This window comes from Dermacentor variabilis, chromosome 3 (assembly GCF_050947875.1).
Source record: "Dermacentor variabilis isolate Ectoservices chromosome 3, ASM5094787v1, whole genome shotgun sequence".
Lineage (NCBI taxonomy): Eukaryota > Metazoa > Arthropoda > Arachnida > Ixodida > Ixodidae > Dermacentor > Dermacentor variabilis.
The window spans coordinates 185,430,284-185,450,810 of NC_134570.1; the positions used below are offsets into that span (position 1 = coordinate 185,430,284).

The following is a 20,527-nucleotide window of genomic DNA, read 5'->3' on the forward strand; positions in this document are numbered from 1 at the left end:
TATAGCACCATCACCATCGGGTGATGGTGCTATAGTGATGAAATCTGTGGCGGCGATCTTTGACGTCCCAGGAGCTTTATTTTTAATTTTTAGGCGCGAGTTTCGCTTTTCGAAAACTATATTGCTTTAAATGCAGTGTCATTCGTTCTTGCCTCGTGAATTTAAATATGGGCGTAAGTAAAACTATATTGTATTTGTGCCCGCAATTATGGGCAAGCAGGAAAATGCTCAGTCACACACACACACACACACACACACACACACACACACACACACACACACACACACACACACACACACACACACACACACACACACACACACACACACACACACTCACAGTATAGTCCACTGTTAAAGGGAACACACGAATGTCAATCCTCTGCGAATTTCTCCGTGGCCAATGTAGAATAACCCCTGTGTGCATAGAGATATGAACGCGCCCGCGCTACACACACGCAGCGGAACGTACGTGCGCAGGTATACGGAAATGCCTGCATTGAAAAACCGCACGTATGCTCGCATACTCATACACGCACTCGTGTGCACGAACATTCAAATACGGAGACACCAACGCTCGTGGACACGCCAATGCAAGTACACACGCACGCACGCTCACGAAAGGCACCCACATACACACTTTCTCTCTCCCTGCTTCCTCTCAAGAACTTGCACATGCAAACAGACCAAATCCATAAGGGTTCGAACGCCAGCTGTAATAAATTCTTTTGCGGTACAAATTTGGTGCTTCGTCAAGGCTGCCGTGAGGGTGCAAAACGATTTCCTCCTGTAGGGTGACTTCAACGCCTATCTGTGACGAAAACACTGCTTTAAAGCAACAGCAATATTCCTACTAAGTACCATACATGCATATGATAGAAGGGACTACCTTCTCGCCCCAGTGAGTTGAAAAATTTACAAGCCGAAGCCGTTGTCGGCTTATTCCGATAGCCGTTCAAGTTGCCGATGGCATCCACCGCCGGTGTCCGCGGCAGTTATCACCGGGAATGAGAAAGTACCCTGCTACTGCCGTGAATGAACCCGCGCCCGCAGCGTTGAAGTCAGCTCCCGTACTACTGAGCCACGCCAGCGTTTTCTTTTCTGTAGTGCAAGGAATTGTGAGTAGTGTCATTCGAAAGTTGCTACATTTCATTCGGACACACGCGAAAAACCAATGCGCACATGCTACGCAGTCCAATAAAAGCTCACAATTCGGGCAAACACAAGCGTCCAGAAGCCAAATCCATTCAGGAACAGAATCAAAGGTCGCAACCACACTAGGCACATAAGCAGCCTCTTTTCGAAAGACAGACCTTGTTGAGCGAAGTGGATCGGCATATCTGTCGATCATTTGGCTTCTCCATAATGAATAGAGTCCCAATAACATAAACAAACCATGCGGTGTGTTACTGGCTGTCTTTTAGAAAGGAAAAAATCGGATGACATAAGATGTGATAGGGAGGTCGCTTTTGATAGCTCTTTGTAAAATGCCTCCTCAATGAAATGCGTCACGACAAAGAATAAAGCAATGTTTTATTTTCTCGCGTTAATTTCAAAGTCTACAATTTGAATTTCAGGGTACACAAAATAATTTTTCATGGAGCCATGTTATAACTGGCAGGGTGGAAGTGTGCAGCTTAAAGAAAAATGTGTTCGCTGCTGGCGTAATACACATTCTACGGACCGGGCCAAGGACATCTTTACCAAGTAGAGAAAGTTACGGCTTTCGATACAAAGATTTAGGGTCAAAAATTATTTAGTGCCATATTTAGTGACGTTTGATGAATGCTAAACAAGTGTTCTTGAGTGATTCTCGATTTGAAAAATGGAATAGTGTTGACAAGTTCTCTTTTGAAGCTCCATAACGGTACTTCTTAAGTAAAGTTGGCCCTGAGCAAAAAAAAGAAAGGATGGTGTGTCGCAAGACGTGTTCGATACACTGCGAGAAGGAATGAATGATGAATGTTCTTAAGGTAAAATAATCGCATTTCCAATTGTTTCACAAACACACAAGAGAGAGGCCTGCCTTTTCATTTGAAAAAATAAGGTTGTTCCTTCTCATCCCTAACCACAATTAGACATTCTATGAAATGCCTGAACATAGCTACGACATCACTACAACACCTACAAACCTAAAGAGGCTGAGAAGCAAGAAAGATATTGCATGCCTTAGCACCTTTGGACGGATAAATGTTATCGTGGACGTTCCATGAGGTCCACTATACCTACGCCATCGAGAGGCGCATGATGATATCGCAGCAGACGAATTCCAATGAATCTTGGATTAGGCAGAGGAAGTTAGCGCCCACAAGCCTAGCCGAGAACTCCTGCTTTTATAAAAACTTTCATTAGCTCCTTCAGTTTTACATAATCGCAGGGCAGTGTTTTTGGCTCTCTAGTACTGGGCATATCGATGCAACAGAAGGCAACGTCATCCGCACAAGCTAGAACATTTGTTTCCTCATCTGCATACACATATCCTTTAATGCTTGAGTCCAAAAGCACGCCTAATCAAAGCTATTCAAAGTATATAGCGAAAATCAAACGTGCGAATGGAGAACCCTGACGGACGGATGGCTGTACCTGTGTTATATCTCAGGAGGTACGGTTCACAATTAACTTTGTTGTGAGAGGTTTATAACAAAGTGCTATGCCATAGTACAATACATCTTCTAACAGGAGTTGTCGCAGCTACCGGAACGAGAAGTGGCGCTCAACCTTAGCGAAACGTTTTGTCGACGTCAATGTAAAGAAGAAGTTCTAGATCCATACTACCCTTTGTGCACTCGATGACTGAAAGCGCGATATGAAAATTTGTCTATATATAGTGTCATCGAATTGCGCATGTTTGATGGGCATCTTCTAATTTAGCAATAACGGTGCGCAACCGCTTTGTAAGTGCTTTGACAAATATTTTGTAGTCAACGTTTCATAAAAATATCCGCCTTTATCCGTTTACTCTCTATGTTACTTTTTTGTGAGTGCCCTTTGGGATTAACGTTATGTGACCCGGACAAGAAGCTCACCATGTTCATAGGCTTCTTTGAAAAGCAGCTCAAGAAAACAAGACAGGAATTGCAGTATTTTTTTACGAAATTCAGCGCTAAGGTCATCATGGCCAGGTGTTTTGTATGTCTGCAGCATCTCGACAGCAAACTTTATTTCTTATCGAGCATTTGGTCATTCAATGCTCAATCAATCGTCTTCTTGTATGTGTACCATAAGGGAACAAGATTGATCAGGTTTTTTTGTCGTTACCATTCTGAGGCCTAACTTCAGTTCACAGAATGTTATAATTAGCCTAAAATAAGGTTATTATTTGTGACGTTTCTGAGTATATAGAACCACCCAACAATAATTGCTCAGAAGTCGCGTATTGCTTTTCATCACCGAGAGCCCTTGTGCGGGCTCCTCATCTGTGAAACTAGTGGTGCGTGAACAGATCGCTGTTCCTTTGCACACTTCCATCTGTTATTTGTATTTGTGCACCACGGCCTGGCGCTACCTGCTGGCAACACAGCAACAGCAGTGCTACCAGCTGGAGAAGCGGAGTTCCCCGCTCTCAGTTTCATTTCATTTCATTTATTGAAGCCTTAAAGGCCCGGAGGCATTACATAAGGCGGGGGCAAACAAAGTATCAGGTACTCTTCATCACGCTAAAGAGGGAAAAGAGGAAGAAAAGATAGACGAAGAATAGGAAAGGAAACAACGCTCAGGAGGAAACCGAGCAAGCAGTAGATCATCAAAATCACTGTAAAGAAACCATAATATACAACAAAATATATAGTACATAAATACTATTAAAAACATATTATGCGTGAGAACGAATCACTATCAATTAATTACTTAGAAGGGGTCAATAAGCGAATGCACAGGGAGTGCTCCATCTGGCGGCGCCGTCCGCAACCTACCGAAGGTAGGCAGCCGGGGAGTATTTCCTCCTCTGCCACCAGCACCGCCGAGAAACAGGAACTCAGGCGCGAACTCGCGCTCTTACGAGCTCAAGAAGAAAGACTAGCCAGCGAACTTAACTCGCTCAGAACTCAGTCCGCTACTCCACACTCCTCAGCTACGAGGAAGAACACATAATAGACAGGGAGATTCTTACTCCTATGGAGAGTCGCGTCGCGGCCCTGGAGACCCAGGTGACCGCGACTGAAACACAATGGGATGACTTCCCCAAAATTATCCACGACACCATCGCGCGTCAGATGGAGAGCACCGCACAGTTGACACAAGCAAAACCTCACATTATGCACAAATGAATGGAAGACAATCCGCGCATCCTTAGGTGCGTGGTGCCCATCAGAGACCTTAACGGCTCCTCAAAATTTAACAAAGTCATTCCCTTGGAGCCTGACTTTTTGGAAGACTCCTGCACGTCTACGCCGGGCACTAGCGGATTGGGAAGTCTTAAGAACGTAACCCCAACCTCCATCTCCGACCGTGTCCCCCAACCCTAAGTTGCGAGACCGAGAAACTCAGCTGCACACAAACACAGAGGAACCGCAGAGGTCTCAAGGACCGCAAGCAGCGGGCTCATCTCTTCCTCTACCTTAAATCCTTTGAGTTACTCGTCACTCTTCAGGAGCCCGGCGCTCGCATCAAACTCACAAAGTACTCTAGATTTCAACACAACTCGCCCACTTGTACACTTGTTCACAAGCAATATATAGCACAGGACGTCACACCCTCCACAACACCGCCTTTCCTATACACATGGTGTCGTGCTGCCCCACAAGGTGGCCTGACCCACCTGTACACAAGCTAAACATTAACTGCCCTCCCCCAAAGTTAAGAACGTTACCTTCAGCGAAATTTTCACACAAGTTGTGCAAGTGGCGGGAAGGGCTCCTGATCGTCCGCGACTTTCACGCCCCGTGCAGGCTTTGGTGGTACACCCGGAAGAACGCGCGCGGGGAAGCAGCTTGGGGAAATTCTTTCTACTCTTCGATTCACCCTCTACACTGACTTCGGCAACGCAGCACGTCTCGGCAATTCGATTCAACGAGACACATGCCCGGACCTCCGACTTACATGCAACATACACAATGCGAACTGGCTGACTACACAGGAAACTCTCCGTAGTGGCCACTTATAATCAGAAAAACCTAAGAAATGCGTTTCCTGCAATACCCACTAGCACAAGCTCATGTCCCCGACTGGATGACTTTCCACGCCTGTCTACCTATCCTATCGTAGACCACCTTCAGTCGGGATACAGCACTTGGTCCAAATCGCTCACGTCTACATTCAGAGAACACGAAAAGCCGATTCAGCTCACGTCAACACAAACGGGTGGGAACAACCACCTTCTCCATCTTTGGGCGGCTCACCTCAGCCTCACCAAACGATGGAAGAATCAGAAACATAACAGACGCCTAAAGAAGCGCATCCTCAATCTCACATAGCAGGCCGGCGAATATGGTGCGCGTTTAGGCGAAACTAACTAAGTGGACTGGTGAAACACGGCTGCGCACTAGATGTCGGGCCGCAACAAGGGGCGCCCATTTCGTGCTCTCATCGATCCAACACAAACAAGCACGGAAACCCAACACCACTTACTTAGGTCCATGCACAACTTTACAGGAACGACAACACAACTAGCGCACATGGTCAGGGACCGATACCTGTGCACCAACAAGGTCCCCCGGGCAGCCGCGTACTCATATGTAGGCAAAGAGAACACGAAGCTTGACACCCCGTTCCATCTACGATTTCCGGGTGGCCTTAAGTAAGATGAAAGCCTCCTCATTAAAATCCTCACCAACACTTTACTGTACACCGCTGTGATTAAGCATTTCAACCCATCCTTTGATGGAGCATGCCACTTCTGTGGGAGCTGACTGACATATTCCATCTAGTATGGGCGTGCCAACCAAACCCATCTATCCTTCCCAACCCAAACCCCACCAAACAGGACTGGGAGGCGGCCCTACTCAGCCGTAGATACCTCAAGACTCGGAAGGCGTTGGTTCAACGGACGTGGGTGATGTTACTTGCCATTGAGGCCCCGGAATAGGGTCTCCATCTGATATTGTGAGGGGAGGGGGCCACCAAATAGGGCACTAACCCAATCACATCTCTGCAACCATTAAATGGTGAATAAATTTTTTCACCACCACCACCACCGGACGCGTTGGCTGCGTCCGGTTACGTTGGCAGTGCCAGTGCATCCAAACATTCGTCTTACAATAGACGCTGTTGTTCTCGCCAACGTGAGGTAACGTGTTGCTCTCGCCAATGTGAGGTACGTGTGCGCGCTACAACGGCCTATATTTAGGCCTTAACAGGTGGGTCTGCGAGCCCTTTCAGGGGCGAATTCTCGCTGCCGCTTGCTGAACGCTGTCAGTTCATCGCGGAAACGCACAACGCGTGGTCGTCCCATCCGTTTTCCAAGACGAATCTGAATGGGAACGAAGCCGGCGCAGCGCACATGCAGCACGCGCGAAACCCTTTCCTGCCCTTTTCCTCGCTGGCGGAAGCGAAAGGGCTCTGATTAGTTGCGGAATCCTTGCTAATGACCCACGCTATGGCGCTGGCGCAGGTGTCAACACTCAACCCGTTCTTTCCTTCAGCTCCTCTGCTCTGGGAGCAACTGGGTTTTTCTGGGTGACCACGACAACGCCACTTCTGAATCAATGCGAGCTTCGCTTGATAAAAACTGTCGCTTCCTTTCGGGAAGCCTCTGAAAAGCAACGAATTCGTAATCGGTGGGGTTGTCTCGTCGCGACTAAACGCTCTTAGAATAAATCATTTACGGCCGACGCGTGTCTTTTCTTCATCAAGAACGCTGATAACGCCGGCGGAACACGCTTTGTGAAGAAGTTCAGTGCGCAGCAATTCTTTTATTTTTGTTGCGTTGCTGTCATCATTGCATCACCATGGGGTGTTCCAAGAGATTAAATTCAATATGCCTCATGGCGGCACGAATTCGAACTAGACCCTGATGTCCAGAAAAGCTACATATGATTTCTAGAAAAATGCCGTGCGCAAAAGCTAAGAGAACATTAGGTGTCATCGTTATGCATGCAAAAGGATGATCTATTTCGTAAACTTCTGCCTTTGATTTACATAGAATATTAGGATATGTGATGTGTGCTGTGAGTATACGCCTTAAAACTGAGCGACGGAACTATTGACTACGAACGAAGCAGAGGGCGTGCCGCCCTGGCCAGTCGCAGTTCTATCTACCTGAGAACATCCACGCCACTGCGCGGAACAAGATTATTTATGTTAAAGAGATTAGAGGTGGTGCGCAGGTACTAAAGAAATATATAATAGGACAAGCGTTTTATGCATGCAATTGCAACAATGAGTGCTTGGGAAATAAAAGAAGAGAAACAAAGAAGAGAAACAAAGAATGCAGCTCTGTCCCGTATAATTTCCGATAATACGTGTCTAATAATATACCTCTGTGTTTGAATTAAATATCCGATACCTAATAAAGTGATGCTATGCGCCTTGCTCTTTTCTCTTATTTCAGTGTTCCGTTCCTGTAGAAGACTGGTATGTGCTTTATAAGACAAGCGCTAACGCTGATTTCGGAGGATCAGACGCGCTATGCACGAGATACACAGTGCAGGAATTCCATCCGGGCGAACAAAAAGCTACCTTCAGAGTGAGCTCCCTACCAAATACCGAAAGGTAAGTCAACCACTAGTACCGGGTGCATTACTTGCCCATTCAGCTCATGCGATGTACTATGAGCGAGCGGTAGCGGCTGAAAGCTCGTGTTGAGGCTCTGGACTATCAAGGAGAGTACTGGCATTAAATTTCCTCATGAGTTCTAAAATCTACGAAGCCTGTATATGGTTCGTAAAGTCGAAGAAAGTTGCCTAAATTAAAAAAAAATGGCAGTGGCTTAGCTCGGCTATGCCAGGATATACGTAGCGAAAGCTAAGCCACAGCATGACTAGCCTTGTTTAACCTTGATTGCAAGTCCAGGTTAGCCTGGTTCTCTAGCTATGTTGTGGCGTTTAGCCACACGTTCGGTGCGCTTTTCGTCTGTTTCCTGGGCGATTCGTTTCCTCTTCATCTCGTTCCGATGTCTATTCAGGCCTCCTTCTGCTTATCAGAATTGTCGCCGTCTATACTGCCGCCTCAGCTGTTGTTGCGGCGCGCGCGAGCCCTCTTTTTCAATCCTACAACATGTTATAAGGCATGCGACGCAGCTAGCGAAGCGAGCGGAGGCGAGCGCAAGAACGAGGAAGGCGGTGTGACGTCATACCAAACGGAGCGGCGGAATACCTCTGGCTCGGGGCTACTAGTGGCGGATGCGCAGTAGTGACTATGAGGCGAGAGAGAGAGAGAGAGAGAAATATCCGCGGCGAGGCGCGCGTTGTGACGTCGTGTGTTTCCTCTGAGCACCGCCACGGCGAAATCGCAAGTTCGCGGCCATTAAAGCTCTCGCTTTAAAAAAATTCACCAATGTTTACGATACACCGCAATGCGAAATTTGACCGCAACTGTATACGTGTGTTTTCATTTCGCCATATATTGGCTCGCGCGGCTGTCTCGTGTAGCACGTTCAAAACCGAGCAATGTGTGGTGCGTCTCCCTCGCTAATCAGGACATCGCAAGCGGCAGCACGTGTGTGACGTGTTAGTGCGATTTGAAGCAGCCGCCGCAGACAGACCTCCGCCCATGAAGCGCTTTGTTTCAGAGACGAAGCTCGCAACTCTGGCTCTATATCGTAGCCAGCGTCTCCGCACAGGCCGTCTTGCGCTGCCCTGTGCTTTTGTTTACACACTTTAGTACCACCAACGACGAGCGCGGTCCTTGGCCGCGGGGAAGTTTTGCCACCCGTGTCACCGGCGACAAGACCAAAGGGAGCGTCACGTAAGGCCTTACTCGTAGCCACTCGCCATGGCCCATTAGAGGGCCAGCGATCCCCGTCACACACGCTAGTACCACAGAACATCTATTTAAACTTAGAAAATGGAAAGCGCACCTTCCGCAGTGCAATGTAAATAAGAGTATCGGTGGCGTTGTGAACTAAAGTATGCGACCGAAAGATGGCGCTGGCAAAATCAAAACTAATATCGTCATCGTCACGTAGTGAACAATATAGCCGCCGTGGTAGCGGCTGGCGGGGCTCGTTGCGCCTTTCGGTCGTTGGCTTTGGGCACTTTGTTACCGCTTTCGGGGTGGTATTTGTGTGTACGATACTCTAACCTGAGTACAGATATCAGTGTTATGTCACCACGTGACCGAGAGACCTCAATTAGGAAAAAAAACACACTTCAAACAAGTAAGCTTACATCGTTTGTTATAATGGTGAATGAAGCAGTACATGCCAAAATTTTCGTACAAATCATGTTGCGGTAATGCTGCCAGTCACTGAGTTTACAACACACGAAAACACAGATAGCTATCAGTTTAATGAAATTGAAAGCTGACATTGAGTTTTCTCATCGTGTTCGGCCAAAGTAGGGAGAACGAAGCTTCAGACAACGATATTTATGCTGGGCTACGCTCGTATTTGTATTGCATAAAGTGCTGCTTGACGTGTTTCATAGTATATTGTCTGCGTTGAACGATTTCACATACGATTAAAAAGAAACATTGAAAGTGCTCGGCAAAGATGTATTTTCCGCAATATAAGCTCGAGCTGCAATCTCCAATTGTTTTCATAACACATTGGTAAGAGGCCCGAAGTGTAGGAATGAAAAACACGTTATGCAAAAATTTTAGATCAGACATTGTCGGCTCTTGATATTTCTGCTGCACATTTATTGTTTAGATGCGGCAGGAAAGGCTTCGACTTGAGTGGAGTACTTGTAGGAAAGCGAGGACAGTTGGGGAGACTACAGTGCTTACAAGGACCTTTACAAATATTGTGTGAACAAACAACGACACTAAATAAACATATAAGACCAATTAATGCTGAGAGATTCTTGGAAAATGCAATTTACGGCTTTATCTTAAAAAAAAGTCTGAGTTTGTGCATTCGGACAAGTCAAAGAGGTTGCAAGGAGATGAACATTTCAATTTAATAACAGAGGTGAGCAAGGAAAGCCTAAGCCTGGAGCCCATGTTTAAGGAAGCAAACACATTTGTCAGGGCCTTCACGAAGATTGCCTGAATTTTAAGCAAAACCTATTCGAAGTAGATTTCAAAAACTTTTTGGGAACACACTGCTCAGGTTTGTCATCTGCCGTTTGAAGATAAAGAAAAATTGTTTTTAGTGGTTTGTCATGTTTGAGAAGGCGGAGTAGGCCACCGGCGTGCATTTGCCTTTTCTAGCTATCTCTTACGGTGCATGGCTAGCCTATTTATTGATTTCATGCAAAACGCACATGAGCCTCTTGTAGTTCACAAATGTAAAATAATGCACGTATCCAGATCTAATATTTATCCTAGCCCTTACCATCTCAACAACGTTCTGTTAGATTTCATTGTGTCATATAAATATCTGGGTGTACACATTAATCATTATCATCAGCCTATATAATGTCCAGTGCAGGACGAAAGGCTCTTCCTGCGATATCCAATTACGCCTGTCCTGCGCCAACTGACTCCAACTAGCGCCCACTAATTTCCTAAATTCATCACTGCACCTAGTCTCCTACCGTCATTGACTGCGTTTCCCTTCGCTTCCACCCATTCTGTAACCTTAACCTACACATTACTTGACCTGTCTGCCTTCTTATTTTTTCTCTTAATCTCAATGAGAATATCGTCTATACCCGTTTCCTCTCTGATCCAAATTGCTCTCTTTCTGTTGCTTCGGGTTATGCCTAGCATTCTTCGTTCCATCGCTCTTCGCGCGGTACTTGGTTGAAAGCTTCTTTGTCAATCTCCAAGTCTCTACCCCATATGTCAGCACCTGTGATATACACTGATTGTACACCTTTCTTTTCGATGATGATGGTAAGCTTGCAGTCAGGAGCTGACAGTGTCTGCCGTATGCGATCCAACCTAATTTTATTCTTCTATGAATTTCCTTCTTTTAATCAGGGTTCCCTGTGATAAGTTCGCCTAGGTACACGTACACCTTCACAGACTCAAGAGGCCGACGGGCGATCCTGAAGTCTTGTTCCCTTGCCCGGCTATTCTTCATTATCCTAGTCTTCTGCATAATAATCTTCGACCCCACTCTTACACTCTGTTTGTTAAGGTCCTCAATCATTTGTTGTAACTCGTCTGCAGTGTTGTTTAAAAGAACAATATCGGCAAACCGAAGGTTGCTGAGTTATTCGCCGTCGATCCTTACTCCTAAGCTTTCCCAGTTTAATACCTTGAACACTTCTTCCAAGCACGCGGTGTTTAACATTGGGGAGATTGTGTTTCCCTGTCTGACCCCTTTCTTTATAGGTATCTTCTACTTTTCTTGTGTAGAATTAAGGTAACTCTGAAATCTCTGTAGATATTTTCCCAGGTATTCACTTAAGTGGTCCGTACTCTTTGATTACGTAATGCCTCTATGACTGCTGGCATCTCTACTGAATCAAACGCCTTTTCGCAATCTATGAAGGCCATATAGAAAGGCTTGTACTTCGCGGATTTCTCGATTACTAGATTAACGACATGGGTGTGATTCATTGTAGAGTATCCCTTTCTGGTGTACACATTACAAACAACTTAAATTGGGCCAGTAATATAAAATACGTCATTAACAAACATAATCTGATGCTCGGGCACTTATGGCGCAACTTTTCCAAAACACCGGCTAATTCAAAGCTACAGCTTTAGACGGTTCTAATACGCTCGAAACTTAAATATGCATAAGCAATATGGCATCTTGGTAGTGTTAATCTTATTGCTTCACTCTACTCGTTTCATTCTTTGTCATTATAACCGTACCACGAGACCCTCAATGAAAACTAACTTACCAATTATACCACTAGCTAACCACCGCAACGTTGCCAGTATTTCGCTATTTCATAAAAGTTTGGATCACACCACACTTCACAACGACCCCATACTGCGACCTCAGTAGATTTCAAGCCGCATTGATCATCGGAGTAAGATAGGAAATTATGTTACACGAAGTGTGTGTTTCAATCTTTCATCCTCCGTACATCTCGGGAATGAAACCACCTTCCCTCAAATATGCTAGCCACCACGAATAGCAAATTTTATGCAAAACATTTGCTAACATTGTATACTCAGAAGAATCATTACGTTACAAGAACTCACTGCACTTGTATATGTGTTTCTTTTACTCTATTCCTTTGTAACCACTTCCCGTTATATTGGCATATGGCGCCGAGGGTACCTTAAATAAAACATAGAATAATAAACTGAAGAGTGACTGCCAGGGATTCAGTCAACATGAAGCAGAATTGCTTCAACATTGCAGCGAGTGTTTTGAAGGTTACAAAATAATTGGATTTCCATATAACAATTCAACGTTGTGAGGGAGCATGTGATAGGTGGTGGTAATTCCCGTCAAGTTGATTTACAAAGAGCAGATTGCATAATTTGCGAATTAGAGCATAAGAGCTTGCTAGGTTGTTTCTCTCCTGGCCGTCTGGCTATACTCACTTCAAAAGAAACAAGTTGCCATTCAACGTGTTACTTCACCGGTTGTCATAAACGTCCTTAAATGCGAGTAAGCTTGTATGTAAAATTTTATCATTGCCGCTCGGTAAGATACAGAACTGTAGACTTCTTCTTTCCTGAAGCTGAAACCCCTCTATCTGGTAAACTTGCAAACATATCATGGTGAGGCAGATAGTTCAAGAGGACCTGTTGTCATGCTGACTGTTGAGCGGCTTGGAGTGGGCAGATTGAAAACCAATAATCTTTGTTTTGTTCGTCTTCCTCAAAAGGGAAATGAAGAAATCATGACAAACATGCAAGCAAAACATGGTGAAACAAAAGTTATTCAAAGAAATCGACAAATCACATTTCTAGGTGATGTTTTCAGAAACGTACCTTCTAAGGATTCTGGCCCATTGGCGACACATTCACTGTTTGCTTGTACGTCCCGAGACAATTGAATCCAAAGGGGCAAACAAATATGAGCAGCATCTCGGAGGCTGTAGTATAAAGAAGAAAGACCCTCAATTGCGATCGCGGAAGTGTGGGTAAGTTTGTGATTCATGTCTGACAGAGTGCTCAAAACGCTCCATGACAGAAAAGCCCAGAAACACAGACGCACACAACACTGTTTCGAATGCGGATTTCTTTCAATGGAGTCCATGTATGAGCTGTGCTTAGTGAAGCCTCGATTCGGTAAAATTTTTTTGCCAGCTACCAGGTAATAAACACAGTAATATTGTAATGTACCAAATGCAATTATTCCAACTATCATCGGAAGTACATTTGTACTAATGTGGAGTGAATTGATCGCAGCGTATCAGTTAAGATGAGCCAGCCTAAACTCTTTATTATTTATGCTGCACTCCGTGTTGGGAATTTATCAGCGTGGCAAAATAGCAATAGCTTTGTTTGAATTCACTTTTAAGAGCAATAACCTTATAACTATTATTTTCCACTTTTGAGAAAATGACTACCGGAATCTCTTTTGTTCGCGTCGCACGCAAAGAAATTCAAAGTTGAAAATGTCACGCAATGCTTTTTACTCGCCGGTGCACATTCCGAGGCTACAAGGTTAATTCCTTCTCGTGGGTAGATCCAAACGGACTGTCCTCGGTTCCAGGGGCGAATTTTCACGCTAGCGAGCACGTTGTTTAAGAGCAACACGTCATTACACGGCCAGACGCAGCAGATCACTGACGGTGGAAGCCGGGCATTCAACCGGTATGGCGTGAAACGCCGAAGCTGATCAAATGCACCGTCTTTAACACGATCAATTGTTGCCGGCTGCCGAATGTTAGATGCATTAACTGATTGAGACATTATTGTTACCTAATTAAGACGAACCTGCGTGATGCTGCTCAAAGAAGACGACCACCCCGTTCACACACATTACCGCCGTACAATTTGAACCGACAAACGGCACGTACTGCAATCAATACCAGTGGGCTGCTGCATATGAGACTTCAGTGAGATGTCAAAACCTCTATTAATGTAATAAAACAAAGACTTTAATAACACATGTCCACTAAAACCCACTGTCTACTCATTTTGTAAAAAATCACATGTCAGCTATGTTTGTCGGTTAATATATGTATAATAATAGATGAAATATTTAGCCGCATTGGGTTCCCCTGGCAGAAAAAATACAAATTAATGTATGGGACCAAACTACAGTAGTTCCACTTGCGCGATTCATGCTGGAAGGCGCCGCGGTTGCTTTTTCGCCTACTGTGGCGATAACTGGAACTTGAAAGACTGCGGGGCCGGCTAGTCCCGCTAGTATCAGCAGCTGATGCCGCGGACGAGCGTAGCCCTCCCGACCTGAGGCACCCTGCCCCCCCCCCCGTACACAGAGATCGTACATGCGGCTGCGGTTGCCTAGGGCGCCGGATACTGCGCATGCGCAGGCCGGCTCCCCTCCGTTCCTCCTCATGATTCCACTGGACCCTCTTCCTGCGCTGTCGCCTTTCTTTCGTATTCCGATGCAAACTTTATTCGCTTTTGCAATTCGCGGCACTCTTTTGCTCGGTTACGCCGACGCTCGCCGGAGGAGCGGGCGCCGAAGAGCTGGCCTCTAAGAAGCATTGCCAATTTGACAGTTGTGCGATGCCAGTGCAGACCGTTCACAATGTCGAAAGTAATATTCTCACCGAAGTGCGGGTTGTGAAGTGCGTGCTGCGAAGTGTGCGTTCTGCCTTTGTGTAAGCCCTCCTACATGTGGTGATCCTCAAGATATTTTAGACTTACTGCAGTTGTTTAAAATTTAGCCTTCAGCACTTAACAATTACGGTTTAAAACTTATCATCTTGGAACACGCTAGAGACGCTAACTCTATATACTGTTTCGACAAGCGTTCAAAAACTAGAGCGGAGCTTTTGGTTCGCATACTATAACATCAAATGTCACAACAGAGCAAGAGTGAAGAGAAGAGCACCTATACCGGACAGACGTCCATTTACAAACATGCACAAGATAAAACAGGCTAACATATTCACGCATAACCCTTCTTAGTGCTATAGATAACGAAATTCCAAACATAGCCTTATATTGGAATGGTGTTTTGGCCGGCGAAATCGTGGCAACTGCCGCATCTCTGTTCTGTGCAGATTTGTACATGTTAAAGAAAAAAAATGAGCGATCAGATATGCAATTACCTTGTTCAGAATTGTAGTTGCTTAGAGTTACCAATTTCTGCCCCACAAAAGTGATTGAAGTAATGCACTAAAATGGTACTTGTTTGGGCTAGCTGGTTATGTGGGGACCCCTTTTGAACCCCTGTCTCCTGTTCACACGCGACTTGGGCTATTCTCCCGCGCGATCGCTGGGGACACGCAGTTCCAAGCCTTATTTTGGATAGCGTACATTCCCCGCGGCCGCTGGCACCGGCGCGACGCGGAGCCTGCTGCTTGCATGCGCGGCTCACGTTACGCCGTGCGCAGAGCGTAACAACAGTGCGTTAGGACCGGGTCCCTCTCGCCCTCTCGTCAGCTTCTCTCTCCTTCAGCATCGGAGGTGCGCGGGCACTTTCGCCCGGACAGATTGACTTTCGGTGCTCTTGGCTGTCAGATGTGCGGACCCTCTTGGTCCCGCACTCCTCTGAGCAAGGCGGCCCCCTTTTGTGTGGCGAACCTGCTCGGAAGAACTAGCGTGGCGGAGAAGACTTCCCGGGAGCTTTCAGCCGTAGTCTGCGACTGCCACCCCAGTGCCGTATTCCTGTACTGTACTCGCATTTTGTACATAGCAGGAAATAAAGCCCGATTTGTTGGTGCCACGGCTGGAGTCGTCTCTACGCCTTGCCAGTGAGTCAGCGAACCCGCCGCGGCGCCCCTTTGCATGCGCTGCAGAGTGGGGACGAGCTACGTGTCTCCTTAGACCTTAGCTAGCCGGGTCCTGGCAAGTTAGCCCGAATGCCCACAGTTACAATCATAATTCGTTGACCATATTCCACTAAAGTTATGGATTATTTTGATTTTCGTCCTTACTGCTATTGATATTGTACAAGTACAGCGATAGAACAAGCTGACCTGACACTTTCACTTCATCCTCCGCAGCCTTTCACACATTGTTTGCTTTCTCTAAAAATTACTCTTAAGTATTTTTCTCGGTCATTTTCCCTTGAGGTCACGGGAACAAATAGGTAGCCACTCTGCAAACTAACTCGATGAGCATTCTGGGGGTAGGGCGGGGTTGTAATTATCCAGCGCCATTCAAGAAAGATAGCTGTTACTCAATGGCGCGATTCTCGCGTTTTGGTAGTCTCTTGGCGTTTCTTTACAGCTGGGGCATTTAGAGCGTGCTCCAGATAGGGAGGGACAAAAGATAAAAATGATCCATAAGCAATTTACTGGCATCATCATCCGAAGATGACATTGCTGTCGAGCTTTATAAGGAAAGGAATTCAATACTGAGAGGTTGACTTTTTTCTGAACTTGCGAATTCGCAAGGGTGCAACCTGTCACGACAACGGGTGTTCTATTGTACCTTCTACGAAATCAAGTTCTCAAAGCTGCATCACCTGCTATAGCTTGTCTCATCAATCAACTGATTACATTTAATTGTTTACTGAAAAACATGTATGACAGTTAACGGTATAGAGTAAAAAAAATGTAATCGGTCAATTAAAAGCTCCAGCTAATGTACTTATAAAAAAAATTAAATCCCCCGCCCCCTTGTCTATTGCGGGTCTATCGCGGACGAATCACAAGTTATATTGTTACAGGAAACGCTATGTACAACTAAAATTTCCCTCTCGGGGTACCGCACGGTAGCATACAGGAAATACAAGGGCAGGGGTATCGCTACCCTAATCAGAAAGAACATCTCGTTCGTTGAGCACGAGGTCCGCGCGTACAAAGCGGGCCTCGAGGCCTAGGTAATAGAAATCGTAGCCAACAAAACAATCAATTCTAACGTTTTCATTCTCAACGTGTACAGTGCACCATCGGACAGGTAAAGAGACTTCAAAACATTACTAGGCACCACGTCTAAGGCGGCGATAAGCGCGCCTCTCGTTTTTGCGGGTGACTTTAATGCACCTAATACGGAATGCGGGTACGGTTACAAAAGTTCGAAAGGGATGAACTTGGCCTTCAACGCTGCAGAGCTCGGCTTAATACTCGTCACAAAGCCAAGGATCCCCACCAGATCCGGCAATTCGGTCAGTCGAGATGCGACTCCCGATCTCACCTTCCTCCGAGGTATCGAAGGCACGTGGGACAACCTGCAGGAGGGGCTAGGCAGTGACCATTACATACTGGAAATTCTGTTGCGTGTCAAACACAGACCACTCACGAAATATGAATAGGTAGACTCGGACCTTTTTCGAAAAATCAGAAATGAAACAGTTCCGCCAGACGAAACGCATGCAGACCTGCTAGAGAATCTGAACATGGCGGTTAAAGGAGCAACGAAAGAAATCATTACGGATCTTGAAGTTCCTAAAATGGACTCGAGACTTGCTCACCTTCTGGAGGCCAAACACGCCCCGTTCAGCCAGGTGGAAAACGCAAAAGCTTAATCGTAGACTCAGGTCGAAAATCGCGCTTCCTAACAAGGAGATTGAAACCTATTCGGCCCAGCTCGCCCGGCAGCAATGGGATGAGACGTGTACCGAAACGGATGGGCGCATGCGAAGAGGTAGCAAATGGAGGTTACTGAAAAGTCTCCTCAACGATAAACAGTCTAAGGACACCCTTAGCCTTGCAACAGATAGGCTCATTAAGAAGCAAACCACAATCGGTCTCACCGAAAAGGAATTAGCCAACAACTTAGCACGGACTTATCTTTCCCTCGCCAAAGACGCGGATCACCCTGTAGAGCGTCTGAACTACATGGGATTCTCCGCACCTGATCTAGAGGAACCTTTCAACGTGTCAGAGATCGGACACGTTGTTTTCAATCTAAATGGCAGGTCAGCCCCTAGACCTGATGGAATCACGAATAAACTCCTCAGGAACCTAGACGATAGTTCAATCGAGATAGTCACGGCCAAAATAAATGAGGTATGGAAAAGTGGACAGGTCCCGACAGACTGGCGTACCGCAAAAGTGGTACTCATACCCAAACCAGGAAAACCCCCCATATAAACAATCTGCGGCCTATTTCCCTTACAACATGAACCGTGAAGGTTGCGGAGCACGCGATACATAACAGGATCACTGAAAATATTGAAAACAAGGAGCTCTTTAGACACAACCTAATCGGCTTTAGACAGGCGTTGTCCACACAGGACGCTATGCTTTTGCTTAAGAAAGCAATCTTTGATAACCCTACTCGCGACGTGAGAGGGATCCACGCACTGGACCTGTCCAATGCTTTCGACAGGGTCGCGCATAAACACATCCTGACGGAGATTTTGTCTCTCAACTTGGGGCGGCGGTTTCATGATCACACCAGATCTTTTCTCGTGGATCGCAAGGCATACCTCCAACTAGGCATGGTCACGGGAGGAACCTACGAACTAGGCACCTGCGGCACCCCGCAGGGCTCGGTCATCTCCCCACTCTTATTTAATATATCCATGCACAAACTCTCCACTCGCCTCGCTGCAATCCCGAACGTAGGTCACGCCATTTATGCGGACGATATCACGATCTGGGCACCGGGCGGATCGCTAGCCATGCTCGAACACTCGTTACAAAGGGCGTTGGAGGTTAGCGAAGATTTTCATTCAAACACGGGCCTTGAACTCTTCCCCGCTAAATCAGAGCTAGTGTTATACCGCCAGTCCAGACAGGGGGTCAGAAATCTTGCGCCTCTGGAAACTCTGCCGATAGAAATTCGAGCTAAAAATGGGCATCCCATACCGAGGAAGGACTCGGTCAAAATTCTAGGTCTCCTCATTGATGCCAAGGGCTGTAACTCGACGGACCTCAACAGGCTCACTGGACAGGCTAATAATGTCCTAAGACTTGTAGCCCGCGTCTCAAATCGAAGAGGCGGTCCCAAAGAGGACAATTTGCTCAGATCTTTTCAGGCATTGTTTCTGAGTCATGCCATCTACATCGCGCCGTACCTTAATTAGGGTAAAGCGGAAAATGCCAAGCTGGACTCCCTAATCAGAACCGACCTCAAGCGCGTGCTCGGCCTTCCGCAGTCCACAAGCACTGAGAAGCTGCTGGAGCTAGGACTCCATAACACCATCGATGAGCTAGTAGAAGCTCACACAGCGGCTCAGATAATGAGACTTTCATCCATTAAGCCAGGGATTAAGATTTTAGAAGAAGCGGGAATCCAACCCAGACACGAACCAGTGACCAAAGTTAGTTTGACCCGGGAAACCAGAAGTCGCATCATGGTTGACCCCGTCCCGCGAAACATCCACCCAGTTCATAACAAAAGTAGAAGATTCGCGAGAGCCATGTCCATCCTTAAAAAGATCAAACAGCAGAAACTAGATGCCCTCTTTGTCGATGCTGCCAGATATGACAGTGGGGATAAGTTCGCTGTCTCGGTAGTAGACGCGGGGGGCAATCTGGTCAATGCAGCCTCTGTTTATACGAAGTTTGCTCATTTCGCGGAGGAAGCGGCGATCGCTCTGGCTTTTCACAGCTCAAAAGTTCCCGCTATCGTCTTCTCGGACTCGCGCACGGCGGTTAGGTCCGTCTCGTCCACTATCATACCCGAACAGGCGAACAGTGTTGTGAATAAAGCACTTCAATGGATTAGGGAGAGCAGCGAAGGAGGATACCAAATCTCGTGGTTCCCAGCCCATCTAGATAGCTCAATTAACCCGCTTGGATGTAATCCTAACGAACAGGCCCACCATAGAGCGCACGATTTCACGCACCGCGCTGTAGCGGGTAGCCAGGCTTGGAACGAGGTCAACATCCACAAAGATCCATTATGTACTTCCCACTAAATGTTTCCCATTATCGACTAGGCAGGAGGACATTTCCACCCCCTCACCCCAAATTGAAGAAACCTCAGGCTACCACACTCAGACTCCTGCAAACCCGTTCGTATCCCACTCCTCGATCCCTCAACAAGATAGATCCTGAACACTCACATTCGTGCCCCAAATGTGGTCATGACTCATGCTCTTTTGACCACATGCTCTGGCTGTGCCCAGCCCTTGACGCCTCTCGACCCATCACAAAAGAACAATGGCAGGAATCTCTCAAGAGCTGCAATCTCCACATTCAACTCCAGGCTGTCCAGAGGGCCCACGACATTGCGGCGGGACTTGATCTCCCGGTCCCATCGTGGGCGGAGCCACCGACTTGATCTTTGGGAGCCTTTGGTTCTGGCTCCCTATGATCTCAGTCCATCAGGACTCAAAGTTCATGTCATGTCATGTCATGTCCCCGCCCCCTTGGAAGGCTAACCGCATCGCATTCAGCAAGGACTTCCATTCAAAGTGTCAATGCGACATACATGTATCATTGTTATGACGTTGTTGAACATCAAACGCCGTGGCCTATCCTTGCAGTGACGAATGTTCTCGTATCGGAAAGCACATGCGCTTCTGTAGTGGGTAAGAGAGAAGTTGATGACACTGTTGCGGCACTTTTACGTCGTGCATCAAAAGGCTCCC

At 46.5% G+C, this 20,527-nt stretch overlaps 1 long non-coding RNA gene across 1 annotated transcript in view; it reads left to right on the forward strand.

The window, feature by feature from the left end:
• LOC142574362 (uncharacterized) overlaps window positions 1–20,527 on the forward strand; it is a 69,044-nt gene that overhangs the window by 33,850 nt on the left and 14,667 nt on the right. The window contains exon 2 of the long non-coding RNA XR_012826513.1: window positions 7,487–7,647. This is a non-coding gene — a long non-coding RNA (uncharacterized LOC142574362). The remainder of the gene's footprint in view (window positions 1–7,486; window positions 7,648–20,527) is intronic.